This window comes from Mustela lutreola, chromosome 16, assembly GCF_030435805.1.
Source record: "Mustela lutreola isolate mMusLut2 chromosome 16, mMusLut2.pri, whole genome shotgun sequence".
Classification (NCBI taxonomy): domain Eukaryota; kingdom Metazoa; phylum Chordata; class Mammalia; order Carnivora; family Mustelidae; genus Mustela; species Mustela lutreola.
The window spans coordinates 34,103,991-34,118,936 of NC_081305.1; the positions used below are offsets into that span (position 1 = coordinate 34,103,991).

Consider the following 14,946-nt stretch of genomic DNA (forward strand, 5'->3'; position numbering starts at 1 on the left):
GATAAGAAAGTGTAAACAGGGGGTGCTTGGGTGGCTCAGTCCATTAAGTGTTAAGCAGTTAAGCCTCTGCCTGTAGCTCGGGTCATGATCTCAGCCTCCTGGGATGGAGCCCCTGCTCAGTAGGAAGTCTGCTTCTCCCTTTCCCTCTGCCTCCTCCCCCACCTAACTCATGCTCTCTCTCAAATAAAAAAATAAAGTCTTTAAAAAAAAAAAAAGTGTAAACAAAAGGTTTTTTTTTCTATTTTTTAATCCATCCAGATAACCAAAGTTTCTGTTTGTCTTTATCAGGTCTCTGATTACTTAAAACGTCTCAAAATTTATAATGATCTGTAATCCTATTTAGGCCTGTGCTTTAAAACTTTCTGAGGATTCTAAGAAACTTCTCTGAGATATTTCAATTGTAAATGAAGTTTTTTTTTTTTTTTTTAACTAATTAGGTTTGTTTATTTGACATGTTAAGTTTCTTAGGAAGCATTCTCAAACAAATAGTGATAAGCCTTAGGCTGTATTGTATGGGTAAATGCTATAACTGTTCAAAAATATATATATGAAGCTCCTGAAGTTTTAATATGTCTTGCTTATGAGGTCATGACTTGATAATCTGGTTATTGAAGTTATGTGTCATAGAAATAACTGGATTTCCTTGTAAACTACATTATAATGAACTCTCATATCAGATCTCTAAACATCTCCCTTTTTTCGAGTCTTTTGTTATTTTTAGTTATTGTTCTGATGCTCTTGCCGAATGAGTTTTGTCTTTAAGGAGATTCGTGAAAACAGTTTTTGGCAAATACAGGTTTTTGATATCTTTGAAATCATAAAACTAATAGGGGTAAGAACTTCCAGGACTAACAGAAAAGGCTGCATCCAAACAAGTAGAATTAGTGATATGGGATTGGATGAATTGAGGAAGGGAATTATAGTTTTTATGACTCTTATTTAAAACCCTGTTGTGCCTAATATTTGTTCTTACAGATTGAGAAAGTTTTCTCTTAAACTATCTATGACTTACAGAAATGTGATAAAGTATTCCTTTGTGAACAAACTGAAATGTTTAACTTTTCTCCATACCTGAACCCTCTGAAATTCAGAAACTGTTAAGGAATATTCTTTCTTCCATGGAAATTGTAATTATTTGCATAAGTTCAATGAGAATCTGTTCTCCTCGCAACAGGACACCATTAGAAACATTGGTTATTTTACCAAGGCTTTGACTGGAGACAAGCATAGACTCAGATTATCACCAGACAGCTTCAAGGAAATAAGGCTGACTTTATGAAGCCAATGAAGCCCTTTGAAAATGTTGGCCAGGTACCTCGTTTACAGAGTTCCCAGCAGCCTTACCAGGTGAGTAAAAATCTCAACTATCAAAGATCTTTTTTTTTTTTTTTAAGATTTTATTCATTTATTTGAGAGAGAGACAGTGAGAGAGAGCTGAGTGAGGAAAAGGTCAGAGAGAGAAGCAGACTCCCTGTGGAGCTGGGAGCCCCATGCGGGACTCGATCATGGGACTTCGGGATCATGACCTGAGCCAAAGGCAGTCGTCCAACCAACTGAGCCACCCAGGCATCCCGATTAAAGGCCTTTTATTCAGGCTTCTCTTTCTCATAATGATAAGAATTTTATTTTGTTGTCTTTCCTGATGATTCTCCACTTGGTGCCAAGATTCCATTACTGCCGTAAGTTCTCTGCTCAGATGATTCTCTCTACTCAGGGAAATCTGTACATGTCCACCTTGGATCTGGCTGTCCCATCTTTTATACTTCCTACATATGAATTTCCACTGACCAATGCTGCCCATAGGTAGGGACGACTTCTCTACACCCTCATTCAGCAGGAAAAAGCTACTGAAGGTGAGACTTCTGCCTAAATGCCAAAGATTTGTCATTGCTGGTTTGCCAGGTGGGAATATAGAGGCTGCTTTTAGGCAACAATCTTGAGCGACGGAAACTCAAGCAAGGCACAAAGGCCCACGGAGTTCACCAAGCTGAATGCAACCAGGCTCATTAAGTAACTCACCTTGAAATGGCCACAGGCCCTAACTGACCAGTGGGCTACTTACAACTAAGCACAGTCGCCAAAAAAGGGGAAATTCCATATATTCCTGTACTTCTTCTCTCCACCCTATAACTATAGCCCCTCACTACCACCTCATGGCAGACCGTCTCTCCTTTGCTATCCTGCCTGCTGCTCCCTTGCAGTGTATTTAACGAACTTCTATTTTCTTTGTCCTGCCTTAGGTGAATTCTTGTACTGCCAGCACTGCCAACTGGAATGCATCGTCCTTGTGTGGCTTAAACAACAACTACTTATTTTTCACAGTTCTGGAGGCTGGATGTCCAAGATCAAGGTGATGGCAGATTCCACTTCTGGTGAGAGCCCTCTTCCTGGCTTACAGATGACCACTTTCTTTTCCCACTGTTTATTCACATGGCAAAGAGAGGGAGAGAAAGCAAGCTGTCTCTTACTGAATCTTAACAGGCATTAATCCCATCATGAGGGCCCTATTCTGATAACCTCATCTAAATGTAGTTACTTCCCAGAGGACTTACCTCCCACCTACAAATTTCAGCAGACACAAGCATCCAGCTCATAATATGTACCCCTTGATATGTTGTAATGAGAAGGGTAATTTTCATCTGTGGTACTCTTCCCCCAAATCAATAATCCCATCTGATCTATGAGAAAACATTAGAAAAGCCCAAATTGAGAAACAGTCTACAAAATCCCTGACCAGTACTCCTCAAAACTATCAAGGTTATGAAGAATAAACAATAAAAATTGATCAAACTGTTATAGACCATGGTACAGACCTGGCAACTAAATGTGGTACCTGCATTATAGGAACAGAAAAACCTTGTGAAATCTGAATAAAGTCTGTCGATTACTTAATAATATTGTATCAATGTTAACTTACTGGTTTTGACAAACCTAACGAAGTTAGGTAAGACATCAACATCAGGGGAAACTGGATGAAGGCTATACAGTATATATTCTTTCCGTAACATTATTAAAAAATTATTCAAAAACCAGTTTATTTAAACATCTTTGTTGTTTGAAGATAGCCAGGGCTTAAAGAGCCAAAATCCCTGCGAAAAAGGGAAGTGCACTGAAGTGAGCCTGGCCTTATGCCCAGTTCCCTTTTGAGGAATAGCCATAGGCCTAATAACTGCCACAGGGCTGAGAGACACAGAGGTCTTTGTGGTGGGTCTTCGCTGACTCATAAGAAGTGTTGGTCCTGAAGTCTTAAAACTAAGCAGGGTCCTCAAAAGTCCCATATGATGAAGAAGAGCAAGGCTGAAGTTCAGGCCTCACTAAGGAGTTATAAGGACCTCAGTGCTCCAATTAGTATCACAGGAGAGCTACACCTGAGGAATGAAGGTGAAATGCAAATAGTCTGAGCCTTCTAAAGACTAAAACTTGGTTTGAAACCAACTCGGGCTCATACTGGACTAAGTTGACCCACACTTACTCAAACTGTTGCCAGAGGCAAAAGCAAATTATCTCTGGAAGAAAGTAACATCATGAAAGCCTCAAATTATTTCTACATTTTTTATACACATATGGCATTCAATAAAAAATCTAGGTGACATGGAATATGGTAAGAAGGCTAAACATACATAGAATTAGAATTTCAGAATTAGAGAACAAGAGAGAATGGAAAAACAGTTCTATTTGAAGAGAATATGGCTGAATGGTAAAAGATCAAGTCATAGATCAAAAAAGCTCTTTGAGCATCAAGAATAAATATAAAGAAATACACATCTAGTTACACCATACTAAAACTGCTGAAACTCAAGACAAAGAACACTCTTTAAAAGCAACCAGAGGAAAAAAGACACATACTTTTAAAAGAACAACAAAAAGATTGGCAGTTTTTCAACAAAAATTATGGAAGTCTCGAGGACAAGTCAATGGAATCTTTATGGAGTGCAAACAAAATAACCCCAACCCTAAACTTCTATTCTCAGTGAAAATACTCTTCCAAAATGAAAGTAAAGTAAAGAATATTTCCAGCCAAACAAAAACAAAAAATGCATTTCTAGCAGATGGGATTAAAAGGAATCCTATAGAGAGCTACAATAAGATTAACAGCTGACTTCTCATCAGAAACCATGAGGCCAGGAAGCAGTTAAAGACATAATCAATATGCCAGGGGTAGGGGGAGATTACCAACCAAGAATCCTATATCTAGCAAAACCATAACTCAAATAGTTAGACATTCACAGAAAATTAATCATCAATAGACCTTCTCTATAAGAAATACTAACCAGAATCTTAAGTGAAATGAAAGGACACTTGGCAATAATGTGAAGACACGCAGAGAAATAAAGAGTACCCATGAAAGTAACTACATAAATAAATATAGAAGACAGTGTAAATGTATTTTTGTTCGTAATTCCCTTCTGCTCTCTTCTGTTTCAAAAGACAACTATATAAAGCAATAATTATAAAACTCTGTTAATGGACTTATAATGTACAAAGATGCAATTTGCATGACTATAAACCACAATGGAAGGGCAAAGGGATGGAGTTATATTGGAGCAAAGTTTTGGTATAAGATTGAGATGAAGTTGGTATTAATCCAAATTAGATCATCTTAAATTAAGATGTTAATTGTAATCCTCAGGGAAACCACAAAGAGGAAGAAGGAGGAGGAAGAAGGGAAGGAGGGGGGAGGGGGAGGAGGAGGAGGGGAAGGAGAAGAAGAAGAACAACAACAACAACAAGAGGAAGAAGGGAGAGGGGAGGGGGAGGAGAGGAGAAGAAGAAGGAGGAGGAGGAAGTTGAGAAGGTGGGGGAGGAGGAGGAGAAGAAGAAAGAGAAGAAGAAGGGAAATAAGCTAATACACTATAAAATATCAATTTAGTGTAGAAGGAAACAATAATCCCAAAATAGCAAAACAAAATAGATATAAAATATGTAGAAAACAAATAGTAAAATGGCAGGCATAAATCCTACCTTATTAATAGTTACACAAAATATAAGTGGGTTAAACTCTTCAATCAAAAGGAAGAGATTGGAAAAAGGATTTTAAATGATCCAACACTGTGCTGTATACAAGAGACACATTTTAGATTCAAAGATACAATAGGTTAAAAATAGAAGAATGGAAAAAGATACACCATGTAAAAATTAGCAAGAGATTGCTAGAATGGCGATACTAATATCAGACAAAGTAAAGACAAACATTTTTACTAGAGACAAAGAAAGGCATTTTATAATGATGAAAGCTTTGATCTATCGGGAAGATGTAACAGTTATAAGCATGCATGCACCTAACAACAGAGCCCCTAAATACACAAGATACAGAAGAAAATACATAAAATAGCCTAACGAGAGGGAGCAAGGTAAATGGGGTTAAATGTTCTAAGGACCACCATCCAGAAATATAAAGTACCAATTTATATATTATTCCCATAGTCAAGAATGCATATGGTAATCTGTAGGGTAATCTCCTTAATGAATAAAAGAAAGTATAACTAACAGAAATGGAAGGTGTGCTTTTTAAAAAACCTGTTAATTCAGGAGAAGAAAAAAAGAAAAATGAACATTATGCCAGTCAGGTGTAGATTAAATGGCCAATTAAACATGTCAATATATTAATAGTTATATTAAGTATAAATAGACAATGCTAATTAAAGATAAAGATTATTAGTTGGGATTTTTTAAACTATATATTGCTTATAAGGGATGATCTTAAATATAAGGATACAGAAAAGTTGGGAATAAGAGAAAGAGAAATGATACAAACAGCATCAACCAAAAAGAAACATTAACCGAAAGGAAACTGGAGAGGTGATTCTAATATCAGACAAAGTACCAGGAGCATTATCAGAAATAAAGTGAATAATGAAAGGGTCTATCCACTAGCACTATATAACAACTCTAAATCTGTAAGCACCTAACAACATCTCCTCTAAAAATGTAAAGTAAAAGTCATAGAATTAAAAGGAGAAATATATTCACATCATAGCAGGGGATGTTAAGACAACTTTCCCATATCTGATAAACAGACTAAAATCAATAGGTCTATAAACAACTCAAACAACATGATTCCTGCATTTCACCCCATGACCATGTATAGAATTCAACAAATCATGATATACATTCTTTTCAAGTATACATGGAAAAAAAATCTAAGTGACTGTATGTTTGGCCATAAAGCGAGTCTCAACAAATTTCAGAGAATTAAAATCATATGGAATGTGTGGCTCTGATGACAGTGGAAATAAGCTAGATATGAATTACAGAAAGAAAACTAGAAAGGTCCCCAAGAGTTTGCAGTTTAAGCAATAACCCATGGATCAGAAAAGAAATTACAATAAAAATTAAAGAAAGTATTTTGAAGGAAATTATTAAAATAACATATTAATACTTCTGGGCTGCTGTGTAGGCCATGCTTAAAGAAAACGGTATAGTCCCAAATTTTTTAGAAAAAAATTAATAGCCAAAATCAGTTAACTAGATATTCCAGATCAAGTAGTTAGAAAATAGCAAATTAAAAGCAAAGAAAGTAGGAAGGAGGCAATGATAAAGATAGCAACAGAGATTAAGAAACTTGAAAACAAATATCCAATAAAGGGCATCAGGGGCGCCTGGGTGGCTCAGTGGATTGAGCCTCTGCCTTCGGCTCAGGTCACGATCTCAGGGTCCTGGGTTCGAGCCCTGCATCAGGCTCTCTGCTCAGCAGGGAGCCTGCTTCTCCCCCCACCCATGCCTGACTCTCTGCCTACTTGTGATCTCTCTGTCTCTCTGTCAAATTAAAAAAAAAAAAAGCATCAAAAGATTTACATTTATAAACCTCCTATCAGTGATAATTTAGAATAAAAAATAGGAAAGACACAAAATATCAATACCAGTCAGGAACAAACTGGAGCGTTATTACAGATCCCACGTATTAGAAAGATGGTAGAACATTATAAACAATAAGGCAGTGAACTTAAACATTTAAATAGACAAATTTTTAGAAAAACACAATTTACCACAATTGACACAAGGTAAATATAAAGTATCTTATCCATATTCCCAAAGAAATCAAATCTGTAGTTAAAAACCCTCTTACAATGAACCTTTTAGGCCAGGTGGTTTCCTCAATGAATATACCAAGCATTTAAAGAAGAAACAACACAATCATAAATTTTCATAAAATAGGTAAAGAAACATTTCCCAGCTTGTATTACAAGATCAAAAAATCTTAGTCCCAAAATATGATAAGGACATAACAACAAAGGAAAGTTACCTACTGATCTTTCTCAGAAACATAGATGGACCAAAAAAATAAAAATTAAAAGTTCCTAAAAAAGTAAATAACAAGAACAATTTAGCAACTGTAAGAAGAGCAAGGGGAGGTGGGGTGGGGATGGGTTAGGTGGGATTAGGAGGGCACTTGTCCTAAGGACCAGTTGTTCTATTTAAGTGACGAATCACTAGATTCTGCAGCTGAAACTAATATTACACAGTGTGTTGACCAACTGGAATTTAAATAAAAACTTGGAAAAAGCGACACCTGGGTGGCTCAGTCAGTTAAGCATCTGCTTTTGGCTCAGGTCATGATCCCAGGGTCCTGGGACGGAGCCCTGCATCAGACTCCCTGCTCAGACTCCCTGCCCTGCATCAGACTCTCTGCTCAGCAGGATTCCCGCTCGTCTCTCTGCCTGCTGTTCTCCCTGCCTGTACTCTCGCTCTCTCTCTGACAAATAAATAAATAAAATCTTTGAAAAAAAAAGTAGAAAAAAAATTACAAAACAAACAAACAGAAAACCAAAAAGGGTAATATATCAAAGCAAAATTGGGTTTATTCCAGGAACAGAATATAGTTCTAACACTTAAAAACCAATCATTGTAACTGAGTATATCAGTAAAATGAAGAAGAAAATTGCATAAAACATCAATAGGTATAGAGAAAGCATTGCTAAAATTCAATCCCATTCACAGTAAACACATAGAAAACTAGGAATAGATGGGAACTTTTTTTTTAAACACATCTTAAAAAGAATTATTTTAGACTTAGAGAAAAGTTGCAGAAATAGTGAGGAGAGTTCCCATATACTCTTTTTTTTTTTTAAGGTTTTTTTTTTTTTTTTTTTTGACAGAGAGAGATCACAAGTAGGCAGAGAGGCAGGCAGAGAGAGAGGAAGGAAGCCGGCTCCCTGCTGAGCAGAGAGCCCGATGTGGGACTCTATCCCAGGACCCTGAGATCATGACCCGAGCTGAAGGCAGCAGCTCAACCCACTGAGCCACCCAGGCGCCATATACTCTTAAGTTAACTATCTGTGACTGAAACACTCATCTTACACAACCACAGTGCAAATCAGGAAATTAACACTGATATAATACGGTTAATTTATAGAGCTTATTCACGTTTTGCTAGTTTTGCAATTAGTGTCCTTTTCTGATTCAGGTTCCAACCCAGAATTCGCATCTTGCCTTTACTTGTCGTGTCCACTTACTTTACTCCAACTTGAGACAGTTCGTTCCTTGGTCTTTATTTTTCAGGACCTAAACACTTCCAAAGAGTATTACAAAGGGATGTTGTTTCAGGAAGGAACTTTCTTAATCTGACAAAGAATGTGTTTTTAAAATCTACAACACACTTCACATCCAAGAGAATGGCTATAATCAAAAAAGTAGAGAAAAGCAAGTGTTCATACAGAAGGACACGGAGACACTGGACCCCTCACACTTTGCTGGTGGGATGTAAAATGGTGTAGCTGTTGTGGAAAGCAGGTCGGTGATTCCCCAAACACACACACACACCAGTTTGATGGTTAAGCACCGAAGTAGTGTATGGCTCAGGGATTCCTCTCCTATGTATATGCCCCCAAAGACTTGAAAACAAGGGGGCGCGTGATTGGCTCAGTCGGTTAAGTGACTGACTTTGGCACAGGTCACGATCCCGGGATCCTGGGATCCAGGTCCACATCGGGCTCCCAGCTCCACCGGGAGTCTGTTCTTCCCTCTAACCTTCTCCTCTCTCATGCTCTCTTTCACTGTCTCTATCTCTCAAATAGATAAGTAGAATCTTAAAAAAAAAAAAAAAAAAAAAAGAAGAAGAAGAAGAAGAAGAAGAATTCAAAACAGGCTCAAACAAATCCTTGTCATGAATGTTCACATCAGCATGACTCACAATAGCCAAACAGATGAAGACGACTCAAATGTCCACCAACAGATGACGGGATCAACAAATCATGATAGGTACACCCAACGGACTATGACTCCACAAAAAATGAAATAAAATCCAAAAAGAAGCTACCACGTGGATGAATCTTGAAAATGTCATGCTAGGAGAACGAAGTCAAACAAAAAGATAATATACTATATGATTTCATTTAGTGTGTGAAATACTTAGAATGGGCAAATCCTTAGAAACAAAGGAGATCGCTAATTGCCAGAAACAAGGGTTTTGGGGGAAATGAGGGATAATTGCTTAATGGGGATAGGATTTTATTTTGTAGTAATGGGAATGTTTTGGGGAGTACATAGAAGTGGTGGTTGCAAAATATTGTGAATTACTAAATGCCCTCAATTGTTCTCTTGAAATGAGTTAATTCTACGTTATCTGAATTTCATCTCAAATTTTAAAATTCTACAGTGAACATCATGCTTGATGATGAATGTTAAAAGCATTCTACCAAGATTGGAAGAGAGATGCCCATTACCACAGTTCTATTTAACACTGTGTTAGAGGTCTTAGCCAGGGCAATAGTTATAAAGAAGAAAAGTGGGGTGCCGGGAGGGCACCTGACTCTTGGTTTTGGCTCCAGAAGTCATGCTGTCAAGGCTGTGAGATCAAACTTACATAGGGCTCTCTGCTGGGCATGAAGCCTGCTTAAGATTCTCTTGCTCTCCCTCTGCCCCTCTCCTACTTGCCCTTCTGCAGGCTCTCTCTTTCTCTGAAAAAAAGAAGAAGAAGGAGGGGGAGGAGGGGTAAGAAATCAAGGGAAAGAAGAAAAAGAAGGAGTGGGGGAGGAGGTGGTGTGGAGAAAGGGAAGGGAGAAGTAGAACACACAAGGATCACTAAGGAAGAAATAAAAACTGTCATAGCGCATAGCTGGCAGTATTAGACCTAGAAGATCTGAATGAATCTACAGATAAATGTTACAATCCGTAAGTGAATTTAGAAACAGGGCCAAAAATTTCTTAAATCCATTGTATTTCCAACTCGTTAGAAATTGAAGAAGTCCAATACCATATACAGTACCATCGATGACAACCAAACTGCAGAAACTTTAGGCAGAAAAATGACATCTTATTGAGGAATATTAAAGAAGGCTTACAAAAATGAACAGGTATCTTAGGTTCACAGACGTTAATTTCAGACACAGATTGAACTCCTTTCTGATATTAGAATTCAGAACAGCGGTCCTCTGAGGAAAGAAAAATGGTTGACGGGGGCACAAGGGGCGCTCTGGGGTCTCTTCTGGTAATTTGTCTGAATGGCAGTTACAGGAGTATGCTCACTTTGTGAAAATTCATCAAGGTGCACATTTTTTTGCGTTTGTGTTCAATAAATTTGTGTATTTTTGAGTGAGTGTAGCTCACACACTAATCTTCAGTAAGTATCAATAGAGATGCACAAAAATCCCCCAGGGGCGCCTGGGTGGCTCAGTCAGTTAAGCATCTGCCTTCGGCTCATGTCATGATCCCAGGGTCCTGGGATGGAGCCCACATCAGGCTCCCTGCTCAGTGGGGAGCCTACTTCTTCCTCTCCCTCTGCCGCTCCCATTGTTTGTGCTCTCTCTGTGAAACACCTAAATAAAATCTTTTAAAAAACAAAAACAAGTCTTGCTGTTGTCCTTAACTGCAACTCTAACCTTGCTTGAAACCTCCCTCCCCTTCCCAGCTCTTTCATGGGTCTCCAAAAGGAGACCTTCCAGTATTTACAAAACAGTCTGTCAAACATTTCAACTTCAGCAAATACCAGAAAACTAGTTGTATAGAGTCAAAATCCAAATCCAGGTTAGGGTCAGTTGGGAGACCCTGCTGTCCAAAATAAGACCATATACTCCAATTTGCTTTCTGAATTTACCCTGGACTTTTTCCCTTATATAAACCCACCTAATTCCCTCTAACGGCTGTTAGGTATCTGTTCTGTGGCTTTACAGAATTTTTCCCAACACATCACCTTTTTAAACGGTGTTTAAGTTGTTTTCAAATTTTTGCATTTGTTTAAAAAAAAAAAAGTCTCCTAGTGAATATTCTAGCACAGACCTCTTTTCCAGTTGACTATTCCTTTTTATTAGAATAAATGACTTGAAGTTAAAATGATAAGGCAAAAAAGGCACAGGTGGATAATGGTTTGATGCATGTTACCGGCTTGTCTGCAAAACGGCTGTCAGCATTTACCGCACCACCCCGGCCGGCACTGCCTACTGTGTCTTTCTAACCCTTGCCAAATCTGAGGCATGACAATAACAGCTTGTCAGCTTACTCACCGTTTCTGTAACTGTAAGCAAGGCGGAACACAGATTTAGTGGTCATGTGTAGTGCTGTTGTGGAATCTCCCATTTTTAGTGAGGTCCGCTTCTTGTGAATGTTTAGAGAGTTGTCCATATATGACAAATATTAACCATATTTTTGTCACATATGTAGCAACTATGATTTCTCTTACTTGATGACCTGTGCGTGTGTCTGTTCCTTGCCAGACTGTTAGCAGTAATAGTATCCCCGGATGTTAAGAACACACGTTATTTTGAGCTCATTTTTACTTACCTGTATTTTCACCCATGTGGACAACAAGGCATGACTATCTAGTGGCTAAGAGCAGGGACTCTGGAGCCAGACAGTCCTGTTACTTCTTAGCCACGTGACTCTAGGAAACGTATCTCGGTGCCTTGGTTTACTTATAAAAGGGGAAAAATGATAGTACCTACCTTGTAAGATTCTGTGCAAATTCAGGGACACCTGGGTGGCTCAGTGGGTTTAGCCTCTGCCTTCGGCTCAGGTTATGATCTCAGTGTTCTGGGATCAAGCCCCATCGGGCTCTCTGCTTGGTGGGGAGCCTGCTTCCCCCTCTCTCTGCCTGCCTCTCTGCCTACTTGTGATCTTTCTGTGTCAAATAATAAAATCTTTTTTAAAAAATTCAATCAATTAAGCTGTGTTAGAACAGTGCCTGGCATATCATAAATTCACCACAAGCTTTTGTTTTAATGAACACATACCACTTACATAATAACAACTAAAGTTATTTTTTTTAATTTGATTTTTTTTTCAGTGTTCCAGAATTCATTGTTTATGCACCACACCCAGTGCTCCATGCAATACGTGCCCTCCTTAATACCCACCACCAGGCTCACCTAACCCCTTACCCCCTCCCCTCCAAAACCCTCAGTTTGTTTCTCAGAGTCCACAGTCTCTCATGGTTTGTCTCCCCCTCCGATTTCCCCCAACTCCCTTCTCCTCTCCATCTCCCCATGTCCTCCACGTTAATCCTTATGCTCCACAGAGTCAATTAGCATACAGTTTCACTTACCTGTGAAGTTATTTTTAAAACGAGAATATTCTGTTATTAGGGCAAGGACCTGAAAAGCCCATTAGCCCAGTTCCCTGGAGAGCTGTCCTGGGATTCCGGGACGAGCTCCTCACTGCCCAGGCCTCACACTCAGCTTGGTCAGATCAAGCCCCCAAGAGGACACAGCAGCCTTACATCCTGCCTCCAGCCGTGCCTCCCCCTCTTGTTTCTAAGCATCAGAGCCTTCTGACCCCAACTAGCTTTTTAGGTAAAGAATTATATCTGGAAGACAAAAAGAAAAGGAAAAGTGTCTATTTCATTCTGTAGACATTTCCCGGGTGCCTGTTGTGTATGATTGACCCAGTCAGGTAACTGCTGCCATTTTTGCGGACAGACTGTGTGTTGGTCACTTAAGGGACATATTAGCTCTCGAAAAACTCACACACACACACACTCCTGTGTCCCCATTGTATAGAGGAGGAAACTAAAGGCAAGTGACTTGGCCCAAATCCCCAAAGGTGGTCCGCCTCATCCAGGGATGGCTTCACCCCCACTGCAGTCTACTGATTTGGCTGCAGAATTTTTCCTGTGGGTTCTCTGAGCCCTGAGCTCTGCTGAGTTCGAAGCAGCCACTGGAAGGATTCTCTTCAAAGGAGAGAGGTGGGTCTGCCCTGTGAGTGAACACACACACTCTCTCTCTCTCTCTCGTTCCTCGCCATCTCTACAGAGGAACATCATTTGGGGCAGTGAAGAAGGCCCAGCCAGACAGGCATTTGGGGGATCCAATCAGCTTCCCTCAGCTTTGGCCAGAGCACCCACATGGGCCGCAGGGAAGAGGGCTCCGGGGTTGCCCTTTCCCTATGGGCCTGGCCAGGGGTCCTGACCAGGACCCACCATGCTGGGCTCTTCAGAGCTGATCTCCAGACGCCTGCAACAGCCCCTCACTCCTGCCCAGCAGGCATGGCCACTGGGCTTCACTCCCCTCTAGGCCCCAGGGGGCTCTGCCCCCAGCGCGAGCCTCAGCAGTCTGGAGCTGCGGAAGGAGTTGAAGGCCCTGGAAATTGTGCTCAGTGGGGAAGAGTGCCTTGTTATGGTTTCTCACCCACCATGAAGTGTAGGGATCCGTTCCTAGGGGCGAGACAGTGTCTTGCTCCTGCCTCTCCAACCCAAACTAGCCATACCTACCCAGAAGCTCTCTTTTTCCTCCGCTGGCCCAAGAGGAGAACTGTTTTCAGACTTCTGGGAACCAAACACTCACAAAAAGGGCTTTGAAATTCTGGGGCCTCACTCTATCCTAGAAGCCCGTTTTCTTTCCCAAACCCTCGGCTCCCCATGGCGTGAGGCAGAGGAAGGACGAGACAGGGTGACAGGTGCCTGCCAGGGACCTTTAAGTCCAGGCAGTGGCCTGCCAGCCACATCCGAAGCTCTGAGGTCATCTCCCCTGATACCAGAGACTTGGCACCTGCTGGAATCCTTGGTGGATTAGAATGCCAGGTGGATTAGAATCCCAGCTCTGACGCCTCCCACCCTGGCGCCTGGCAAGGAAGCGTGGGAGGGCCAGACCACCTTCCGCTTCTCAGAGCCCAGACTGTGTGGCAGGGGCATGGTCTGCTCAGGCCGGAGGAGTGGGGAGGGTGCTGAGTTGCCAAGACCCTGCCTGAGCTCTGCAAGGCTGACCTTGGACTCAGGGACCCCCAAATGCCAAGGGAAAGGGTAGACCCCTCCTGAAGACATCAGAAGCTCCAGAATGAGATCCAGCTTACTCTTGTGCCCCTTCAGTGTTGATGGCACCGACAGTTGCTAAGAGACAGCGGGGCCATCCCAGGTGCTGGCAGGAGGGGATCCCCAGAGCTCTGTGTAACGCCTGGCCCCTGGCAGGCTGCCTGGGCTCTGCCCGCAGCCTCGGCCCTCTGCCAGGGTCAGAGGTTGCAGCCAGAAGCCAGTGGCTTTGCTGAGAAATCAGTTACTTGGGACGTGCCGGCTGTGCACAGCAATCCTCAGAGAGGCGGCCAGGGTGGCCGGGGGTGGGGTGGGGTACCCCAGGTCTGGACGTGAAGCTGTCGGTGATCTTGGTGCTTCCCTAGCTGGCAAATCACAGGACCTCTTTGAACTTGAACTTCCTTCTCAATAAAATGAGGATAGTTAGACAATATCTGTTGACCTCCCAAAGGGATTGTTAGAATGAAAAGAGAGAATGGCTGGGGAGGCTCACTCAGTGAGTTGTAAAGTGGGGTTCAATGCCAGTCACCATCATTATAAAATGAAGAACTGGGCTGTGAAAGAAGCCACGCTCATCCTCCAAACCAGGGCTGGGGAGAGTTCTTATTTCATTCTGTTATAAATATATAAATATATATGTTACCAAATGAGCTACAGAATTTATAAAATAGCATTTTATTTTATTTTTAAATGTTTTATTTTTTTAGAGAGAGGACGAGTCAGAGATAGTAACAGAGCATGAGTGGGGAGGAGAGGAAGAACCAGGCTCCCCA

The 14,946-nt window shown here is 41.0% G+C and overlaps 1 long non-coding RNA gene across 1 annotated transcript; it reads left to right on the forward strand.

Moving 5' to 3' along the window:
- The first annotated feature begins 1,212 nt into the window (after positions 1-1,212).
- LOC131818000 (uncharacterized) lies at positions 1,213-10,785 on the forward strand. Its single transcript, XR_009348658.1, has 3 exons — positions 1,213-1,347; positions 2,241-2,372; positions 9,015-10,785. It is a non-coding gene; the product is annotated as an uncharacterized LOC131818000 (long non-coding RNA).
- The last annotated feature ends 4,161 nt before the right edge of the window (positions 10,786-14,946 follow it).